A 21689-nucleotide genomic window follows, 5' to 3' on the forward strand; every position below is an offset into this window, starting at 1 on the left:
CTTCTGATGAACTCATCTCCTTTTTTGCTCATTCACTTCTTCCATGATATCAGAAACTAACATGAAAATTATCAGTCAATAATCAATAAATATTAAATACTTACAATGTGTTACACACCATGCTAAGTGCTGAGGAAACAAATAAGAAATAGAAAGACAGTCCCTTCTCCTAAGAAGCTTATGGTCTAATGGAAGAGGACAATACATGAAATAATGCTGAAAAGAAGGTGGGGGGGGATAGTAGGGGAGCCAGATAAAGCAATTGATGGGAAATAAAGCAATATAGTAAATTACCAACCTCAAAGTCAGGAATATATAAGTTTAAGACCTTGGATAACCTTGGGCAAATCACTTGACTAGGAAACAACTAGATGGCTCAGTGGAGAGAGAAAACTGGATTTGGGGTCAAAAAGCTCAGAATTCAAATATGGACTCAGACATTACTAGCTGTTTATCTCTGGACAGTCTCCTAAACACTGCCTGCCTCAGTTTCCTCAAATATAAAATGGAGCTAATAATGACATGTACCTCTCAGGGTTGTTGTGAGATAATATTTATTAAGTCCTTGGCAGATAGTAGGTACTTAATAAATATTTATTTCCTTTCCCTTTTCAGTGTCCCAGAGAAATTTCTAAGACTTAAGTTAGAGAGCAAATGCAAAGTTGTATGGACTTAGAGAGTTAACTCTTTAGGAATTCCCATTACTAATGAAATAACAGATCTACTTCTCTGCTATACTCCCAAAATCCTTGAAACAGATATATTTTCTTTTGAATAGATAAGACAAAAAATGTCTCTAATCTTCCATTGCCCCCTTATCTTTCTGTAGGGAAAGTTGCAGAGAGGGAAAAAAATGACAGCATACAAAGAATAACTTCATTTTTAGGTCAGAAGAAAAATATCAATTTAATTGTCAGTGACCTAAAAGCAATGTATTTCCCTATTATCTAATGAGGTAGAATACTGATAGAAATAACTAAACTACATAAATATTGTCATTATTGCTAGCAATGAAACTTGAAGTTATAAAGAATTTACAGATAAATGGAAATATAACTCACAGATGTTGCATGAAGATGAACAAGTTGTTTTTACTAAATCCAAAAGCATCCAAAAACATCACTGCATAGCACTCTTTGATCATTGTATATTATAGGGTTCCTATTAAGCATGAATAAAAAGATCACCACAATGATAACTGCAGAAGATGAAGAGATAGAGAAGTTTGGCAATGAATCTGCCATGATCCTGGGAATAAATTTTATGCTTAGCAGATACTCATTGTTTATAGAAATATTTGGTTTAATACTGGGCACAGGTGAATGGGGAAATGTTTCATGGATGGACATAATCAATATTGTAAAAATATTAATTTTCATATTTAATGCAATGTCAAAAATAAAAAAATGTTTCTTTAGACAAAAATCATAATGAAATTTACATACCATATTTCCCCATGTATAAGATACACCTTAATTTGGGGACTGAAATTTGAAAAAATATATATATTATATAAAGTTATTGAACTCAAGTTTTGTTCATCATAAAATTCATACAACCCCTCATTACTGTCAAAACTCTTATCTATTAGCTTATCCTTATCTTTGTTTGATGATGAATCACTGTCTTAGCAGAGACTGACTGCTATCCTGCTTGTGCTCTGGGCTGTGGTTGACCATTCTCTGGGAAAGTCTGGTACATGAATACATGCCTAGTCTTTTCTGTTTCATGAACCAGAATCACCAACTGTATCCTCCTTTGAAATGAGTAACTTCGTTTTCATCAGCAATTCTTCTTGAATCATGCTGAACCATCTTTGTGGACACAGGAATTCCAATGGCCCTTTGCTCTTCAATTCCCTCTCTAAATCAGGCCAATTTACTGACTTGCCTTTCATGGCATTTTCAGTAGAGTTTCTTCTTCCCGTAGCCAGTCTCAGATTGTTTTCTTAGTTGGGGGAACCTACTTTCATCAGCACAATTTCCATTCCCTTTTACAAACTGGATCACTTTGAACTGGAATTCAGTACTGGACAAAAATCTTTCCTGAGCAGAACATGGCAAAACGTAGCCTAATATACTGGCAACAAATTCGAAACAATGAGTGCAAAGACAACAAGCGTGAAAAAGCAGGAAATGGAAGTAAAAAAAATCTTTAACCATTGCATAAAATACTCCCAGTTTTTAGATCCCAAATTTTTCAAAAAAGGGGTGGGTTTTATACATGGGGAAATACGGTATTAAAAACCCATGTGGGGAAAACTAGCAAAGCTATGTTGTAGGAAAAATATTGATGATTGGAGACTTGTACTTTCAGACTTTTAGACATAGTATACAGATAATGTATCAAATGTTTAGTGAACACTATCTATTGTTAGGTTGTACTTAAAACTTTTTTCCACTTTATAAAATATCCATGTCCCACTGGGAGTGCTTTATAAAACTCAGAACCATTCACCTCAGTACTAAAATGAAACACCATAAAAGAAGTTTAGTAGAAATATGGATAAGAATGTGGGAAGGAAAAATGGTAACTTTGACAGTTCTGGACATGTAACCTGAACAAGTCCACAATGCCCCAGTCAACTCTCCTAAGACGAGAAGTCTCATAGGATGTATGGATCTGTATTTGCAAAGTTTCCTTATATCAATGAAATCTCAGGTCTTATCCCATAAAGCACTTATCATCCAAACCAAATGACATTGTGGGAAGAAGAAAGGAAGAAAAACAAAGAGAGGTCATCTATCCAACAAATATTTTTTTATTAGAGTTTATATAAAAAAGAGAAGTTTTATTATTTAATATACTGTTTGGGAAATCTGGTGAGATATATTGCATGAAATGGACTTCAATCTCTATTTAAGACAATATATCTTAGTAATGGAATAAAATGTTAATCTCAATTTGTGAGAGGCAGGATGTCTTGGTTCATACTAAAAAGTTAGAAGAAATTATTAAGAACAAGATAGATGGCCTTATAAAAATAAAAATTTGGATAAAATGATATAACCTAAATATAAAGAAAAAATGCATATTGAAAAAGATTATAGTAAATGGAACCCATAGAACTTAACATATAAAAAAGACTTAAAATTTATAGACACTTCCTAGTCACTGATTTTAAGTGGTCAAAAAATAAAATAAGACAACTTACAAAAGAGGAGACTCAAATATTAATACTCATTTGACAAAAGGCTCAATCTCTTATATAATTAAAGAAGTACAAATTAAAATAATTCAAGTACATACCCTCATGAAATTGTCAATAATATTCAAAAGCAAAGAATCAGTGTCAGCTAGTCTCTGGACAACTCAGTCATTCTTGATGGAACCTTCCTGGAAAATTATCCGACAGCATCTAGTCAAAGTTATAAAAGTAAGCATACTCTTTTTACCTTATATTTTACTGTTGGTTATTTACCCTGAGAAAGTTCATAAAAAGAAATCTTTAAAATTAATTTTTTATCCTGAGGATGTTCACAAAAGAAACATTAAAATTATCCTTCAAATATATTTTAAGCAGCATAATTTGAAATTTCAAATAAATGCCTAAATGTCCAATAAAATGGTTAGCTAAATTGTGATGTGAAAACTGTAATGGAATACAAGCATACATTTAAAAATCACTAAATTTGAGAATTCTAAAGAAATCTGAAAAGAATTTTATGAAATAATAAAAAGTAAAAATTAAAAAAGTGAACCAAAGGAACCAAGAATCTGCTACTCACAAAAAAGGAAAGAAGGAAAATGAATGGAAAGAAATCAATCAAGAACCCTGCTAAAGTAGAGGAAATAACTGAAAGTTGTTTCTTTGTTGACACTAAAATTAATGTCTTCAAATGTGAATTTTGGCAAAGAAAATTTTGCTTTATTAACATCTCATGTTGTTTATATGAATTAATTTTAAAAGAATTGGTAAGAATGATGAAAGTCAATAGTAATGACTTCCTGTATACTGTGGAGAAAATAAAAAGAAAGGGAGTCAAGAAAATTCCAAAGGAGAGAGAGAGAAGAAGGTCTAGCTGAAAAAGAAGAGTGATAATAATAATAGATATAATTCCTGCCCTGTGAAGAAACATGCTGTTGATAACATTAAATATGGGAATGGCAAGCACACAGAAAAGTGAAAAGTAACTGACATAAGTTGGTTTGTGGCTGTCAGGCTCTTCCTGATGCATGGGATATATAAGGGATAGTTGCTCTGGGGTCTTTCCCTGATCTTCTCAAAGAACAGGTAACTTAATGTCACTGGGATTCACCTACAAAATTAGTTAATATTGTTTAACTTTTCGATGATCATGATTGACCAGTACTTTGAATAACAAATGGGCAATATTGTGAAAATTGCACACATTGTTTTAGGATTAGCAAATAGAAAAAAAAACATATACTTGTTAATTATTTCAAAATTTGTTATCAGTATATCATTAATATTTTTAAGAAAATTAAAAAACATTGATTGTGGATACTAAACATTATCAGACCCACAAAAATGAAATAGACTATATCTTAATACATAAGGAATAACCAATCTCAAGTGGAAATTATTTCCAAATCATCTCTCTGTATATAGTCAAATAATTATCTATACTTTAGATAAAAATCAATACCAAAAAGATAAAGATATATTCATCTTTAAGAACAGTGGTTGTACACAGATTTAGTTAAATGAACTTTGACCTGAAAAAAATTGTAGATGAATAAAAGTTTAAACTTTTATTATCATTTCTTAGAGAAATTTAACTGATAGAAAGCTATCATCACAATGATTGATCAGAATAGCTAACATTTTATCTTCTTGTCAGAAAGAAAGGTGATGCTGCCAAAGATAGCACCAGATCAGAATTCAAGTTCATTTATGGAATGTTGAACTGGAAAAAAACAGACAAAAGAAGTGAATTGGACAAAGGGGGCTCACTTCATGCAGAGAAACAGATATTGGCTTCATTTATTAAACAAAATTCCACAGGAGATATTCTGGGAATTATCCAATTTATTAGATCATGGATGTTGCCAAATCAAATAGTTCAATCCTAGGTCAGATAACCCCTACCCCCCACCCCACCCCCCCAAAAAAAAGAAAGAAAAGAAAAAAAATTTCCACAAAGCCAGATCACTAAGCAGAGCTTCTAGGGATAACAGAATATTTTTGTTCTCTCTTGCCTCTGGGAAAGTACAAATTATTTGTTAGATCTATTGACAATTTCCCTATTTGATCCTGTACCTAAGATTTTTCTATCCTGATTTATTTATTTATTTGGTTCTTGCATTAGCCAGTTCATTTCTAAGTATTCCATCTGCAAATGGAGGCTAAGTGATTAAACTAAAAGAAAAAATGATATGCATATGTATAGAAAAGCATAAAATATACAAATTTTCTGTGTTAAGGAAAAGTAAAAGTAACATGCACCAAAAATCGAAATAAATGTAATCCTAGCTAACTTTGATTGCAGTGATTAAGGATCCATTGAGAATATAGCTACAAATAAAAACAATGAGCAATCTGGATAAAAATTAAATTTCAAAGAATCATTAACAAAAGACTAGGGAATGAAATTTATTTTTCCTCTAAAGTGAAGGTGATGCTGGACTGGTTCTTATATATATGGTCTTTAAAAATGAAAATAATAGAAAATGCATTTAGTTCTTTCCAGTGAAAGCCTATGCAATAATTGCTAAGAATTATCAGATAAGAAAGCTTAGAAAAATTCCTGATCCATAGTTTAGGATTGAAATTATACTGAAAAAATTTTATAAATTCACTTTTCTCCCCTGAAGGAGGTACCCTTTTTAAATTTTTATTTTTATTTGTTTAATGGTATTTTTCATTATCATGGTCATTTCTAGATATCTCAACCTCATTAGACTGTGGTAAGAGACTGCCTTTTACCTTTCCTTGAATTATTAGCACTTTACACACAGTAGGCGTTTTTTTTAATGTGCTTACCAACTAATTGACCCCATCCCTAGCACCACCTAGAGCTTAAATCATCTGCTACAATGACCTCCTGCGACAAGATATGCAATTTCCCATACCCATAATGCCCACCTCTGCAAAAGCAGAAAACAGATGCATTTGGAGATATTCAGTGGATCTATGAACTGAATCTTAATTAAGCTTAGTTTTCTCCAAGTGAGCTTAAATCATCTCACCCAAAATCCCCAAAGGATCAGATCTTCTAGTCTATCTATGAAAGAGTGATGACTTTCTTTTACTTAATCTTCACAAAGTTTGAAACTCCATAAACTGTGTTATTTCTTACAACATTATTCATATTTTTCAATTGAGTGTTAATGTTCAATCTTTGTTTCAGTTTATAGGATTATATATCTAGAGAAGGAACTCATATATCCCATTTTTCAGGATATATATCAGATTACCTATTCCAACCCCCCCACCTCGATTACTTGTCACTTAACTGTCTGCTGTCTCCCATACTTAACATCAGCAGCACCTATCTTTAGAGGGCAGGAATCCTATTTGTATGATTTAGAATCAAAGGACTTTTCATTCAAAGAAGTTGGGACTTGCCCAGTGTCACTTAGAACTTAGAACTTGGGTCCAAATGAGTGGGCACTTTAAAAATTTCACTTAATGAATAATAAGAGCTAAATGACATTATCAAAAGCATTATTAGTTCCTACAGAGTCCATTTTTTGTTTGTTTTTGATGAAATAGTGCCTTCTAGGTAAAGTATATTTTGCTGTGATACAATGGTAAGAGTGGTAGATTTTTGTGTCAATTCCTATAGTTTGACCTTTGGCAAAGAACAAAGGAAACACATATTTACTAAGTGCAGACTATGTGTGAGCCACTGTGTCAAAAACTTTTTAAGCATTATGTCATTTGGATCCTTACAACTTGCCTGGGAGAGAGGTGCTGTAATTATCCCCATTTTACAAATGAGGAAATTGAGGCAAACAGAAAGTGACTTTCCCAGGATCACACTGGTAATCCAGTGTGGCTGGTGACTGTGGTTGAATTTGAATTCTGGTCTTTCCAACTCTAGGTCCAGTGCTCCTTCCACTGTACCAACTGGAAAGTTGTAAGGTACTCCATTTCCTTATTGGTAAAATTGGACTAGGATATCTCTGAAATTATTTCCATATTTAAATACATGATCCCTTTATATGTATGTGTGTATATTGTGTCATTTCATTATTTTACAAGTAATCCATTATACATGAGTAGCTGGTTTTAGCTGTCATTTTTTTTTGAACATCATCAAAACACTTTTCCAAAAAGAGCTGTGAGGAGAGTCAATATTATTGGAGTGTTTTCAACTTTCATGGATGACTATTGAGAACCTGATCAGGGATCAACAGGCCATGAATCCTAGAAAAGGATATTATTCATGTGCCTTAAGCAATTCTCAACAAGATCACCTTCACTGATATTTTATGAGTACCAGTCTATGGCAGCTTCAAACAGAAAAATAAAACTGAATTAAGTAGTTCTATTTGTTCAAGAACTTCTCATGTGTTCCTGTTCATTTGGCAATGCTACTCAGTACTTTGTGACTTTGGGGGATGGAGGGTTACAGATTTCATAATTCCTTGTCAATAAACATGGTAGTGATCACAAAAACCTCAACATTCACACGGCCTAGTTTCTTCGGTCCTCGTGCTTCTCACCTCTCATATACTCCCTTGTAATTTAGCACATTTTACATGTGTATTTTATTTCATGCTTTTATTCATCCAAGTCTTCCCAGCCCCCATTTCAGAAGTAACAAAAGAAACTGTATCAAATCAATAAATGCTTAGCTGAGAGACAGAGGCCAATTCTACCTAACCCTTTTGGCCCATTGGGCATAGGAGACTTGGTGAGTAGAAACCTGAATGTCTTTTTAAAAATAGCACCTTTCTAGGTGAACATTAAGACCTGAGAAATGGTTTGTCTCTCAAATCAATACTTAAAATGAAAGAACTGATGATGTTTTCATTGAGGTGGAAAGAGTGACAGACAGCTTCTTGACAAGGGATTACCCAGAGAGAAAAAGCAGAGTGGCAGTTCTGTTTTCACTTTTAAAGGATAGAATTAAGATAGAGAAAGGAGGGGAAAAGGAGGGTGAGCTGGGAGGCTAGATGGTGACCAGACTTGTCATTTTTTTCTTTGTGTTTTTCCTCTGGGTTCAGTTACACACATTTCACCATAGCTAAATGAAAAGGCCTGCTTGTTGCTGATGGATGGGCAATTACTTTGGTGCAGAGTCTCACCAGTAGCTTTGGACCTCTTGGCCAGGACATGCAGGGAAATGTGGTTGTCAACAAGGATGTTCTATTCCGATCTTTCAAGTGGTATTATAGAAAGTTTTGGGGTGCCCAATATTACTTTTGAATGAATTGAGCATTTCCATATGGAAAAAGGAAATGTTCTTGAGGTCCTTTAATAGAAAGTCATTGCCAAGAAAAATGTGTAAAAACTTGCCAATGAATGAATGTTGAAAACTACCTTCTCTTGTAATTGGAAAAATAAAATAAAATTTTGAAAAATGGTCATTGCCATTATGAAATCTGTATCTGAGGAAAAAAGAGAATAAGAAACCCTGCACATCCTTAAATTAATCTTAAAAAAGTATGATTTCAATCCCCTACACTTCTTGCTGGTGATTACATCTCTGTCACTTCATTTAATCAGGGGTATGCTGGCAAATGTTTAACAACTGGCTCTCCAAAAAAATTAAAAGATAGGTATAGCATATTTTTAAGTTTCATATATATTATTAGCATCTTCTCTATCACTTTCCTGAACCTAGGCAATCAATAAAATAATAAATCAAGCCTTATTTTATAGCATTTGCTGATTTCTGAACTATAAATGCTCACACTGAAATTTTAACAACAGACTGCCCAATTCACCAGTCTGGGCCACAGTGATCTAATATGGCCATTAAAATGGTTAGGCTAGGTGACTACTAAGGTCCAACTCTAAATCTATGAAATTGTAAGCATTCATTTGTCAATAATAAAGTCATTCTTTTCCCTTTACTCCAATTCTAACTCCTTTCTCCATATGTTCCTAGAAAGGTTACAAATTGTCTTGAGCCACAAACAAGAAGATACCACTATCTCAGGAATAAGGTTTCCCTGATTGGGGAGCAGTTTTAATTCTTGCCTTGCCACCTGTGACCTTAGGCCCTTGCCTAAACACATTCTGATCATTTAGTTCAAAGTTCATATTTCTGGGTGTGGGAAGAATTGTAGCATTTTAGATTTTTTGATGCTGAAAAAAAAAGAAATAAAGAAAAGTCAAATCTAGATCTTTTTAAATTTTCATCCATTTGTACATGCATAGTTACAAAATTTCCCTCCTCCTTCCCTTCCCACCTCCCTCCGCTCAGTTGGTAACAGTCAGGTTAGCATTTTACATATATATTTTGTTAAACATATCTACAAATTAGTAATATTTGTCATGAGGAATTAGGATTAAGGGAAAGAGATGCATAAGAGATAATTTTATAAAGTGTTCATCAGATTTGTTATAGATGATTTTTTTCTATCTTTTGTTTTGTTTTTATTCTTTTTCTGGTTGGGGATAATATAGTCCATAATCTGTCAAAAATAGTTGTTCTAGCTCAACTAGACTGCTGAGAGAGGTTGCTTCCATTAAAGTTGTTCATCTCATAATGTTGATGTGCAAAATTTTCTCTTGGCTCTACTCCCTTCACTCAGCATCAGATCCTTTAAGTCATTCCATGCTTCTCTAGAATCCAACCATTTATTGTTTCTCTTAGAACAATAACATTCCATAGTATCCGTGTACCATAACTTGTTTAGTCATTCCCCATTTGATGAGCATCCCCTCAATTTCCAGTTCTTTGCCACTATAAAAAGGGCTGCTTTTGGAACATGTAGGACTTTCCCCATTTTTTACAATTTCTTCTGGAGATAGTCCTAGAATTGGAATTACTGGGTCAAAGGGTATGAACAGTATTATTGCTCTTTGGGCATAGTTCCATATTGCTCTCCAGAAAGACTGGACCCATTCACAACTCCACCAGCAATGCATCAATGTCCCAATCCTCCTACAACCTCACCAACATTGATCATCTTCCCTTTTTCTCATCTGGGCTAATCTAATAGGTATGAGATGAGACCTCATTGTCGTTTTTATTTGCATTTTGCTAATCAAAAGTTATTTGGAACATTTTTCATATGCTTATATATAGCTTTAATTTCTTCATTTGAAAACTGTCTGTTCCTATCCTTTGACTATCAGTTGTGGAATGACTTATGACCTTATAAATTTGATGCAATCAAATCTGGTTTTTAACATAGATTTATGATTAGGTTAGTGTATTGGTGATTTCTAGTTATGAACAACTTACCCCAGTCCATCAACAAGTATTTTGGGGGGGCAGTTTTACAGAAGTAGATTTTATTTATCTTTGTATTACACATTTTAAAAATTTTTGAGTTACAAATTCTCTTCTTTCCTCAAGCCCCTTTCTCACCCATAGAAAAGACAAACAATATGATACTTATATATTTGAAGTCATGCAAAGCATATTTCCATATTAACTATTCAACAAGTATTTATTAAGTAACTTACTAAATACAGATACTAGGCTAAGCCCAGGGATATAAAGAAACACTAAAAAACAAAAAAGTCCCTTATCTCAGGGAGTTCACAGTCTGGTGGTGAAGACAGCATATAAACAACTGTGGATAAACAAGATATAAAAAGGATAAATCAGGGATTACTAAAGAAATAACTAACAAAAGGCACAGAGTGTTAGTTACTAGAGTCTAGGCATCAAAAAACTCAACTCAAGTTTAGTCAGAAGGTAGAGTATTGGACTTGCAATTGTGAATTCAGATCCTAACTAAGAGAATATTAGCTACATCATCCTGGGCAAATCAATCAGTAAAGTCAATTTAGTCATTCAGCTCAGTCATTTTTCAGTCCATTTTGGATTTTCTTGGCAAATATCCTGAAAATTTTTTTGTCATTTCCTTCTCCAGTTAATTTTTACAGATGAGAAGACTGAGGCAAACAGAATGAAATGTCTTGCCTGGGGCAAATAGCTAGTAAGTGTCTGAGCCATATTTGAATTTGAAAGATTCATCTTCCTTACTCCAGGCCCAGGACTCTATATACTCTGCCACTTATTTGCCAGATATATTTTGTTGTTGTTCAGTTCTGTCTGGCTCTTTTTACTGCCATTTGAGGTTTTCTTATCAAAGATACCAGAATGCCTTGCCTCTTCATTTTCCAGATCATTTTACAAATGAGGAAACTGAGCCAAACAGGATTAAATAACTTGTTCTAGGTCACACAGCTTGTAGATTTGAACTCAAGATGAGTCTTCCTAACATAAGGCTCAACACTCTTACTGTGTCATCTAGTTTACAAACTCAGTTACCTCATTTGTAAAATAAAAGATTTGGAATTAATGGCCTCTATGATCCCTTCTAGTTCTAAACTGTAATCTAAATCTAAATCTATGAGTCTATGAACCTGTCACATAAACATACAGGATGATTTAAAAAAGATCAAATTATTGTAATCATATAATTGGTTCATTCTTCCTTTTCCTAAAATATCCATCCTATTTCTTTTTAAAATCTCCTTTTAAGAAATCTCTTTTTATGTATTTATTATAAGCTATAATACTATTTTGATTCTTTGTTCTTTCCACTCTGAATTCTCAGAGTATTTTTCAGTTTTTCTCTTATGTGGTATCACATTATTATCCTCAGAAGGCAAAAATGAGTATAATTTTGTAAATTTGTGCTTTTACATAATTAACAAATGCAGCCAACATTTATTGAGCATTGACTATATGACAAGGGCTATTTGAAGTATTGGGAGAATTGTAAAGTTTATCTAAGATACAATGCAGGTGTCAGATTCTTTCCAGAAATAAGGAACCAGGTATAATTTGCATGGGTCCTCTCAGAAAAAAATCTCACTGACTCAATTCTTGTAATCACACAATAAAATCCTGGCAACTCTAGTATTTGCCTCATTTTTCCTCTCAGAAAACATCATTAGTCTCTGGTCTATGCAGTTCCAGACTTGATCTTTCTTTCCATAGATACAAGGCTCGCTTAATATCATAGTTAACAATAAGAATGCTTCAAGTTTGTTTGTTAAGCATAAAGGAGGTATGGAGGGGAGAATAAACTAGTGCTACCTCATTTGGTTACAGCAAATAAACTAGTGCTACCTCATTTGGTTACAGCAAATACACTGTCCAGTACCATCTCCAGTCATCCTAATTCCTATCTGGCCACTGGACCCATATGGCTCCAGAAGAGAAAGGAAAGCTGATGACTTAGCACAGCCTCCCCTCCCTCAAAGTCAATTCATGCGCATATCATATCACCTCCTTGATGTCATGGCATTCTTTGAGGAAAAAAGAACAACAAACAGCAGGGAATACAAGAATTATTTCAAACTAGTCACTGTTCTAGAGGGAACCTTTTTGTACATGCATGAGATAAATATTCTTTTGATTCAAAACTATTGTATACAATGAATCTTGTGGATTGAAATGAGCAACTAACTTTCTGTTAATTTATGGAGTAGGACCTCCTCCCCCTTGATTCAAAGCAATCTCCTTCCTTGAAAAGGAAGGACCTTCAAGACCCAGGTTATCTGGGATGGAGTACAGCTGGTGCATATTGGAGATAAACTTGCTGGCAAAGTTAAGGACTCATGTTTCCATAGCAAGAAATTGTTCTTGCTGTCATTGAGTTCAAAGTCTCAAAGTGGAATATGATGCCATTGATAATAATTTGCAGTATATAAAATGAGGCAAACCAACCTAGCTGCCATAGGAAGGAATTCTGAGGGAAAGATAGGAAATGGCCTGTGCCAAGCCATGTGCCAATACCAACACCTCAACCTCTACCTCCCCTACAACCCCAAGGGAGATAGCCCAAGATGCTACACCAAATAGCTTTGGGAAGAGCAATGCCTTTCAGACTACTAGTACCTCTTGCAACCCAGCCTCACAATCATTGTCCTGGGCAACAATCTTGGTAGAGAGTCAATCTGGAAACTGCTCCTACAAAGACTTACAGTCCCAGCTCTCAAGACCAAGAAAAGAAAGTCCTTGGCACAAAAGTCCTTCACACTCTCATATGTTTCAGTATCAGAAAATGAAATTTTTTTTTATCACTGCAGAGGGTATTAAGCATGATTCATTACTGTTTGCTTTACCACTGAACCACAAGATCCATAGGCCATATTCTGTTTTCTGTTTTTAATGTATTAACTCCCTTATTAGAATGTGACCTCCTTGATATCAGATGCTGTCTTCCTTTTCTATTTTTATCCTCAGTTTAACACCTATGCCTGTACATAGTATATTTGATAGATGGTTTTTAATTCATTCATCCTTATAATGAATCATCAAAAGCATGAAGAATGGAACTAGGGATGAAAGCCTGAATAGCCTTAACATCTTTATTTCATCTTGAATTTTTCTATTTCTTCATGTTTTCCTGAGTAAACTGACAGGCCTGATTGATTGAAGTGGCATCTGTTCTTTAAGACTACACAGCCTAACATCTGTGATCCAATCACATGATTATATTTAAATTTTTAACATTCTTATTGATTGTAACTAGTAGGGGTAAAAAAAAAGGAAGACCATTTAAGAAGATAGTTTGTTCAATCAATAATCTGATATTTTTGAGCACCTAATATACAAAAACACCCAGCTAATTTCTTTGGGAGACTCAAGGAAGAAGAAAACTTGACTTATTAACATTTATAAACTACTTTGCAAGATGTTTATCAAGAAAAGAAAACTAATAATTCAAGTAATAAATGATAAGAAGTAAATTGATAATGCTTATAATAGGGGTATATGAATTCAGAAGCAGAAGATGACAGAATTTGAGAGTAGAAAGGATTTTCAAGAATAATATAGATCAATGGTCCTCAAACTTTTTGATTGTACAATGAAAAATAATTAGGATCTTTCTTTTCTCCTTCCTCCCTTTCTCTTTCTCCATCTCTATGTTTCTCTACCTCTGTATATGTGTCTCTCTCTCTCTGTCTCTCTCTGTCTCTCTCTCTCTCTGTCTCTCTCTCTCTGTCTCTCTCTCTCCCTCCCTTCCTCTTTCACTTTGTTTCCCTCTCACCCCTCCCCTTCCTTCTTTTTCCCCTTCCCTCCCCCTTCCTCTCTCCTTCCTACTCTTCATAATTCTTTCCTTCCTTCCCCCATTTCTTTATCTCTGTTTTCTCTCATTCTCTTCCCTCTCACTCCCACTCCTCTCTGTATCTCCTCACCTAACTTTTTCTTACTATCTCTCCCTCCGCCCCCCCCCATCCTGGCATTCTTTCACTCACTATCTTTCTTTACCTCTGTATTATTAATTATATAAATTTAAAAAACACAAAATAACAATAAAAATTATTTTCTAAAGAAGCAATAATATTTTATTCTAGAGTCAATAGGGAGCCAATGGATGTGGTGAGACCTGTGTCTTAGGAAAACCATAAAAGAGGCCTACAGGTAGGGAGACCAATAAGGAGACTGTTACTATAATTGGCCAGGTAAGAGGTGATTAACTTAGGTAGTAGTTGTGTATAGTTGTGTGAGTAGTATAAAGGGGAAGATTCTAGAGGTGTTAATGGGATCAATAATAACTACTTCATAGTGTTGTTTTGAAGATAAATGTGTAAAATACTTCAACGCACTGCAGAAATGCTATTTTTATTATTGTTATTGGGACTCTAGGCTATTATTACAATTGTCATTGTTGTCTTCTAGGTTAGTTGCTATGAGAATTGCAAGGAAATGGAGAAGATGCATCTCCTACTCATTGATCACTGACCTGGACCAAAGACTATGCCTGCTCAAGAATGCTTTTGATTATTTGGGCATTAAGCAGTGAGTGTGATAGAACTGGGGAGAGATGGATAGAGGAGGGGAATTTTTAAACGATACCTGAACTTGAGTTCAAATCCAGTCTCAGACACTTAATAATTACCTAGCTGTGTGGCCTTGGGCAAGCCACTTAACCCCATTTGCCTTGCAAAAACCTAAAAAAAAGATAGCTGAACAGCTCTTGTTATGAGTACCCAGGTATAATTAGTTTATAACTATCCTGAAGGTCTGACCCTAAACTCAGAAGAGAGGAGATTTGGTTGGCACATGCACAACAGAGAGAGGGAGGAAGGGTTGAGGAAGTTGAGGGCTGATGTTGACTATTTGATTTTGTTGGTGAGTAGACTCATCATTGGTTACTCTGGTGAGTGTAGGATGTAGCCTATCTTCCCAAACTCCCATTGTTTATTCATAACCCTTGGGGTTAGGCCAAGGTTCCTACTTTGAAGATCATGGATCTAGCTAGCTAATCTGTAGCTGACCAAGAATTCTGGTCACAATATCCTCATCAAAGGAAAATTCAGGCTGTATTTAAGAACTCTATTATGGAAAAAACTACTATCTCCCAAGGCAATGCCCTCTGCTTTTAAATAACTGTTATTGTGAAGGAGTTTTATTTCTTTATAAAAAGCATGCATGTTCTTCTTTACAACTTCATCTCATTGCTTCTACATATTTCCTTTGGAGCCAAACAAAGCACTGTCTTCCATGTGATAGCTCTTCAAATACCTGAAAAAAACTGGCATGTTCCAACTTCTATTACATACCATGATTTCTTTTAGGAAGGCTGAATGGCTTCAGTTGCATTCCCCAGTCATTTATGTCATGGTTTCTGGTTCTTTCATCATTCTAGTTGCATTCTAATGAATGTACTGCACTTTATCACTGTCCTTCCTAAATATAACAGTTCATATGTGGTCTGACTATGGCAGAGAATTGGGAAACTATCACCTTCTCATTCTGTTACAATGCCTCTGTTAAGGAAGCCTAAAATCACATTGGTTTATTTTTAGTTCCTGTGTCTTACATTGTACTTATTTGGTCTTGAAGTCTGACCCTCCTATATACTTTTCCATGTGAAGTATTGTCCAGCCATCCTTCAGTCATCTTGTATTTGGTAAGAATTTTTTTAACTTGAGAGCAGAACTTTCCTTTCATTCCTCTTTCTAATATTAATTATTAATCCTAATAAATTCATCACATTAATCACTCATTTGAGTTAGCTGAGATTTTTCAGCTCCTGACTTTGTCAATCCAGTGAATTATTGATTTGTCCCAACTTTGTACCATCTTCAAATCTGACAAGCACACTTTCTATGTCTTTATTAATAAAAAAAAAATGTTAAGGAAAATAGACCAGCAGATTCTCAGGAGAGATAGTCCTTAAATCAGCATGGATTCATTAATGCATTACTCTTTGGATTCATTCACAAAAAAGTTGAATGTTTAGTTTTCTCTTTAGTTTCTATTATTGTCCTTCCCCCATACTAAGTAGTGGCTTTCTCTTTTCTTTGATTCTCCAGAAAAGAAAAAAACAAACAACTCCTTTTTGTTATCCTTAACAACCTCCACCAGCTTCTGACACTACTTTTTCATTTTTTCTATTACTTATTCTTGTTAATTACTTTTTCTTCTATGCAAGGTTTTTAAATATTCAAGTTGCTTGGGGCAACTAGGTGGTATAGAGCACCTGTTCTGGAGACAGGAGGACCTGAGTTCAAACTCAACCAACCTCAGATGCTTAGATGTGTGTGAACTTGGGCAAGCCACTTAACCACAATGCCTTGAAAAAAAAAGAATATTCATGATGATTAACAAGACTCTTGTGAAACCATTTCATTCAATCTGTGTTTTTTTTATTTTATTTATTCTTGAATTTTACATTATTTCCCCTAATCTCACTTACTACCCCCCCACAGAGGGCAGTCTGTTAGCCTTTACATTGCTTCCATGCTATACATTGATCTAAATTGCATGTACATTCTAATCTATCTTTAAGATCACTTCATACTGGAGTAGATATATCAAATTTTGCTTATGTCAATGTCAACTCCAGACAAAAATATTAAGAAGTGGCAACTCATGTTGCTATTTTTTGTTGACTTTCTGTATTAAACTAGAAGGCTCATGTTGTTGGAGCTGTGAACTCATCCAACCTTTCTGGAGAGAAATCTGAAACTACACCCAAAGGGCAACAAAAATGTGCATACCCTTTGATCTAGCAATACCACTACTAGGTCTATACCCTGAAGAGATGATGAAAAAGGGTAAAAATATCACTTGTACAAAAATATTTATATCAGCCCTGTTTGTGGTGGCAAAGAATTGGAAATCAAGTAAATGTCCTTCAATTGGGGAATGGCTTAGCAAACTGTGGTATATGGATGCCATGGAACACTATTGTTCTATTAGAAACCAGGGGGGATGGGGAATCAGGGAGGCCTGGAGGGATTTGCATGAACTGATGCTGAATGAGATGAGCAGAACAAGAAAAATGCTATGCACCCTAACAGCAACATGAGAGTGATGTTCAACCTTGATGGACTCACTCATTCCATCAGTGCAACAATTAGGGACAATTTGGGGCTCTCAGCAATGGACAATACTATCTGTATCCAGAGAAACAACTGTGGAGTTTGAACAAAGACCAAGTACTATTACCTTAAATTAAGAAAAAAAAACTGCTATCTTATTGTCTGATCTTGCTATCTCTTATACTTATTGTTTCTTCCTCAAGGATATGATTTCTCTCTTGTCACACTCACTTTGGATCAATATATGCCATGGAAACAATGTAAAGACTGACAAATTGTCTTCTGTGGGGGGTGGGGGGATGGAAGTAAGATTAAGGGAAAAATTGTAAAACTCAAAATAAATAAAATCTTTTATAAAAAATAAATACATAAACAAATAAACTAGAAGAGTCAGGTTTTGAATGCTCAAGAAGGATGGTATAGGCATATATCATATGTCCATGAAATGTGTGTGGTCATGTGTGATTGGACTTGGCAGCACACTTAATTCACTTTCTATACTAATTTGTGGGTAGGTAGACCAGTTTCAAAAATTTTTAATTAGTAGATCATTTGCCACTAATCATGATGTCTAGGCTTGATTAAATATCATGAATAATTTGCTAATTCATGCCACATGTAAAGCTATAGCCATGATTTTGTGCTATAGGCATTCTCTGACATGAATGAGTTCTTTCCAAAGGTAACATAAGTCTATTTGAATTTCAAAAGATAATTTCCTATAAAAATAGGGTTAGGCCAGCACAAAAGCCATGTTAGCCCATAATCAATAAATGAGCAAGTATCTATTAAACACCTATATGTTTGGCACTATGAATACAAACAAAAAAATAAAATGTTCCTGCCCTTAAAGAGCTTATATTCCACTAAGGGAGAAACATGCACATAAATACATCTGAAATGTCTACAAAATAAATATAAAGGTGATAATTTTTGGAGGAGAATGAGACCCTATTAGCTAGGGGCATTAAGCTAGATTAAGATAGAAAGTGTCACTTAAATTAGACTCCAGTTTTGGGATCATCCAGTTCAAAGTGTGTGTGTGTGTGTGTGTGTGTGTAAACAGCAAAAAGACTAGTTTGACTGCACCTCTGTTGGGTACCTACTTTGAATGTAGGAAGGGAAGTGATTGGAAAGGTAGATTGTATCTGAGAAGCAAAGGACTTTAAAAACTAAAGACAAGACCTAATATTTGCTTCTAGAGGCAAAAGGAAACCATCAGAATTTATTGGTTAAGGGAATGTCATGGGGCAGACTTGTACTTCTGGAAAATTACTTTGATGGGAAGGATAGTTTAGAGAGGAAATAAACTTGAAATAGGATACCAATTAGGATGTTATCACAAAAGTCCAGGAGAGAGGTGATGATTACATGGTTAAAATAATATTAACCACAAATCCAAACCTTTACCTGTGATAAAACCTGAGTGCTTCTTCCTGAGCCCAAACTAGCACCCTAAACCTTACCAAGTCTTGAAATGGAAGAGTAGGGTGAATGTTATGCAGAAACTCAGAGGACTCAAAAGGTTCCATAGTAGGTTGGAGGCAAGACTTCATCATTGGAACATATGTAACAATAGTGACCTAGAAAGATCTTGGGGTAGGGGTTGGTCATAAGCTACTATTCTCATAGATATGATAAGGAAAGGTTCTAATAATAGTGATGGAAATGGGCATAAGAATAAGTTGATTTTGTGTAAGTCAGAGATTGCCTTATATAAAAGTCACTGAGACTAATTCATAAATTAATGTAGGATCCTTGTAGATTATCAATGTATCCCAAACCACAGATTTGAAATCACTGCCATAGATAGGAATTCTTGAGTGGCTTTGTTCAAGGTCATTATTGTGGTCTCAATATATAATAACTCATGTTTACATAATTCTTGAGGGATTGCAAAGCATTTTCTTCACAAGGTTCACCTTGGCACTGAGCTAAGCACTTTGCAAATAATATCTCATATCAGATATACTGGTATAGAGATAGAGGTATAGCTATAGATAATTAGAGATAACAGACAGATATAGGCATAGATAATGTATAGATGACATAGGTATATATAAGACTAGAAATAAGAATAGATGATCTAGATATAGGTATAGATGTAGACGATATAAAGATAAAGCCCTAAACAGACAAATATGTAAATAAAAGTCTAGATAAAGTTATAAATATGTAGACATGTAAATATAGATACATTTGGACACAATCTGTGATTTCATTGTTGTAGTTAGTTCCAAGTGAGGAACTTCTTCCACCAATGCAGATGAGAACGTTTTTGCATCTTATAGTCTTAGAGATTTACTTGGGACATCAAGAGGTTGAGTTACAATCTGTAATTATATAACTATTCTATGTCATAAGTAGGACTTAAGCCAAAATGCCTCTCACCATACAAATATAATCTTATAAAAATTATATTGACAGAATGGCTGAATCACTGAAAATAATATGACTCTAGTAGCCCCCTTTGAAGTCTAATGTGACTTAAAGCAAACATCATTGTATATTTGGTGGATCTTATTCAGTGAAAACCTTAGTATTCTGACATTACAACATGTCACTAGGTATCTTCCTAAGAAATAATGAGAATAGTAGAAATAGCAGGAAAAATGCATCACTAAAAATGCATAAATTAACCAGATACAAATGGAGTTGATGCCTTGGCACTGAACAAATCTAGGTAATCTATTATTAAACTTCCTTCTGAAAAGAATTTGCTTCTGTAGACATGAAGCCACAAAGACTTGACTTTGCAATAAGATTGTTGCTTCTTTCTATATTCCCAAACCTATATAGTGTTATCAGTAACTGTCTGATTTAATGACTGGGTCATCAAAGGGTTATGTGACCTTACTGCTTGCTATTCACATGCATCACTCACCATGATAAACAATGATGATTCCAATGAAGAGTTAGATTTATCACTCCTGTAGTAATAGTGTGAAATATAACTACTTTGGGAGTTTTACTATGAATCTTAAGCTCTTATATCTATTCTATGAAAATGTTCTTAACCTTTTTTTTGTGATAAGGACTCCTTGATTGCCTGATAAACCTCACTGACCCTTTCTTAGAACAGTTTTTTTGTCCATAAAATAAAATAAACACTAGAATAAAGGAAGCCAATTATTTTTGTATTTAAGTGATATATTTGATAGAGCACTGGACCTGGAATCAAAAAGACATCTTAATTCAAATATGGCCCCAAACACTCACTGACTTGGATAAACCATTTAACCTTTATTTACCTCAGTTTCCTCAATTGTAAAATAGAGATTATAATGCCATTCTCCTAGGGTTTTGAGAAGATCAAATGACACATTTGTAAAGCTCTTAGCACAGTGCCTGTCACATAGTAGGTATAACATAAATGCTAGTTATTATTATTATTAATATTAAAACACAGTTATCTGATCTTGTTATCTCTTATACTAGGACATGATTTCTCTCTGATCACACTCAATTTGGATCAATGTATAACATGGAAACAATGTAAAGACTGGCAAATTGCTTTCTGTGGGGGGTGGGGAGGGAAGAAAGATTGGGGGAAAATTTGTAAAACTCAAAAATAAATAAAATCTTTAATAAGAAAAAACAGTTATCAAAAAAATTAAGCTCATAGACAACAGGCTAAGAATTTCTAATCTAGTAAATCATAATCTAGACTGACTCATTTGACACTAAAACAAAGCAACTATTCTTCCTTTTTTTTACTTTCAAAAGTCATTCATAAAGACACAAGTATATTAAGTTGGCGTCAAAAGATCTCTGAACTATTCATCATTTTTATTGCTTCATAATGTTGATTCGATTCATGAAGCAAAGTTCATCATTTCCCAATTAACTACCCCTGACATCTTAAGCAATTACATTAGTCTCATCTGTAAGGCATCTTACCTTTTAATAGTGAGACAAGTTCCCTAGCAACAAAGTTCAAAAATACAGCATCTGAAGAACCAAAATGGTAGATTAGAGGCAGCAACTCATCTAAACTCTCATTCCTTTCAAAGAACTTAAAAAAAAATACCTCAAATCCAATTTTGTAGTAACAAAGCCAACAAAAAGTCAAGGCAATGTATTTTTCCAGTATAAGAAAACTTAGGAAGTCAGCAAGAGAGGTCTCTAACACCAGGGTAGAAGCCTAGAAACCTAGGGGCCTACCAGGGTTGGGGTAACAGCATCTAGGAAGCTGCTTGAGAAACTCTCAGCCCAGGGATGGTAAGGAAGTTAGACAACTGGTCAAAAAGAGATTACAGGGAACTCTTCGCTGGCACTAGGTGCTGATGATTGGCAACTTTGT

Source organism: Macrotis lagotis, chromosome 8 (genome assembly GCF_037893015.1).
Source record: "Macrotis lagotis isolate mMagLag1 chromosome 8, bilby.v1.9.chrom.fasta, whole genome shotgun sequence".
In the NCBI taxonomy this organism is placed as follows: Eukaryota; Metazoa; Chordata; class Mammalia; order Peramelemorphia; family Peramelidae; genus Macrotis; species Macrotis lagotis.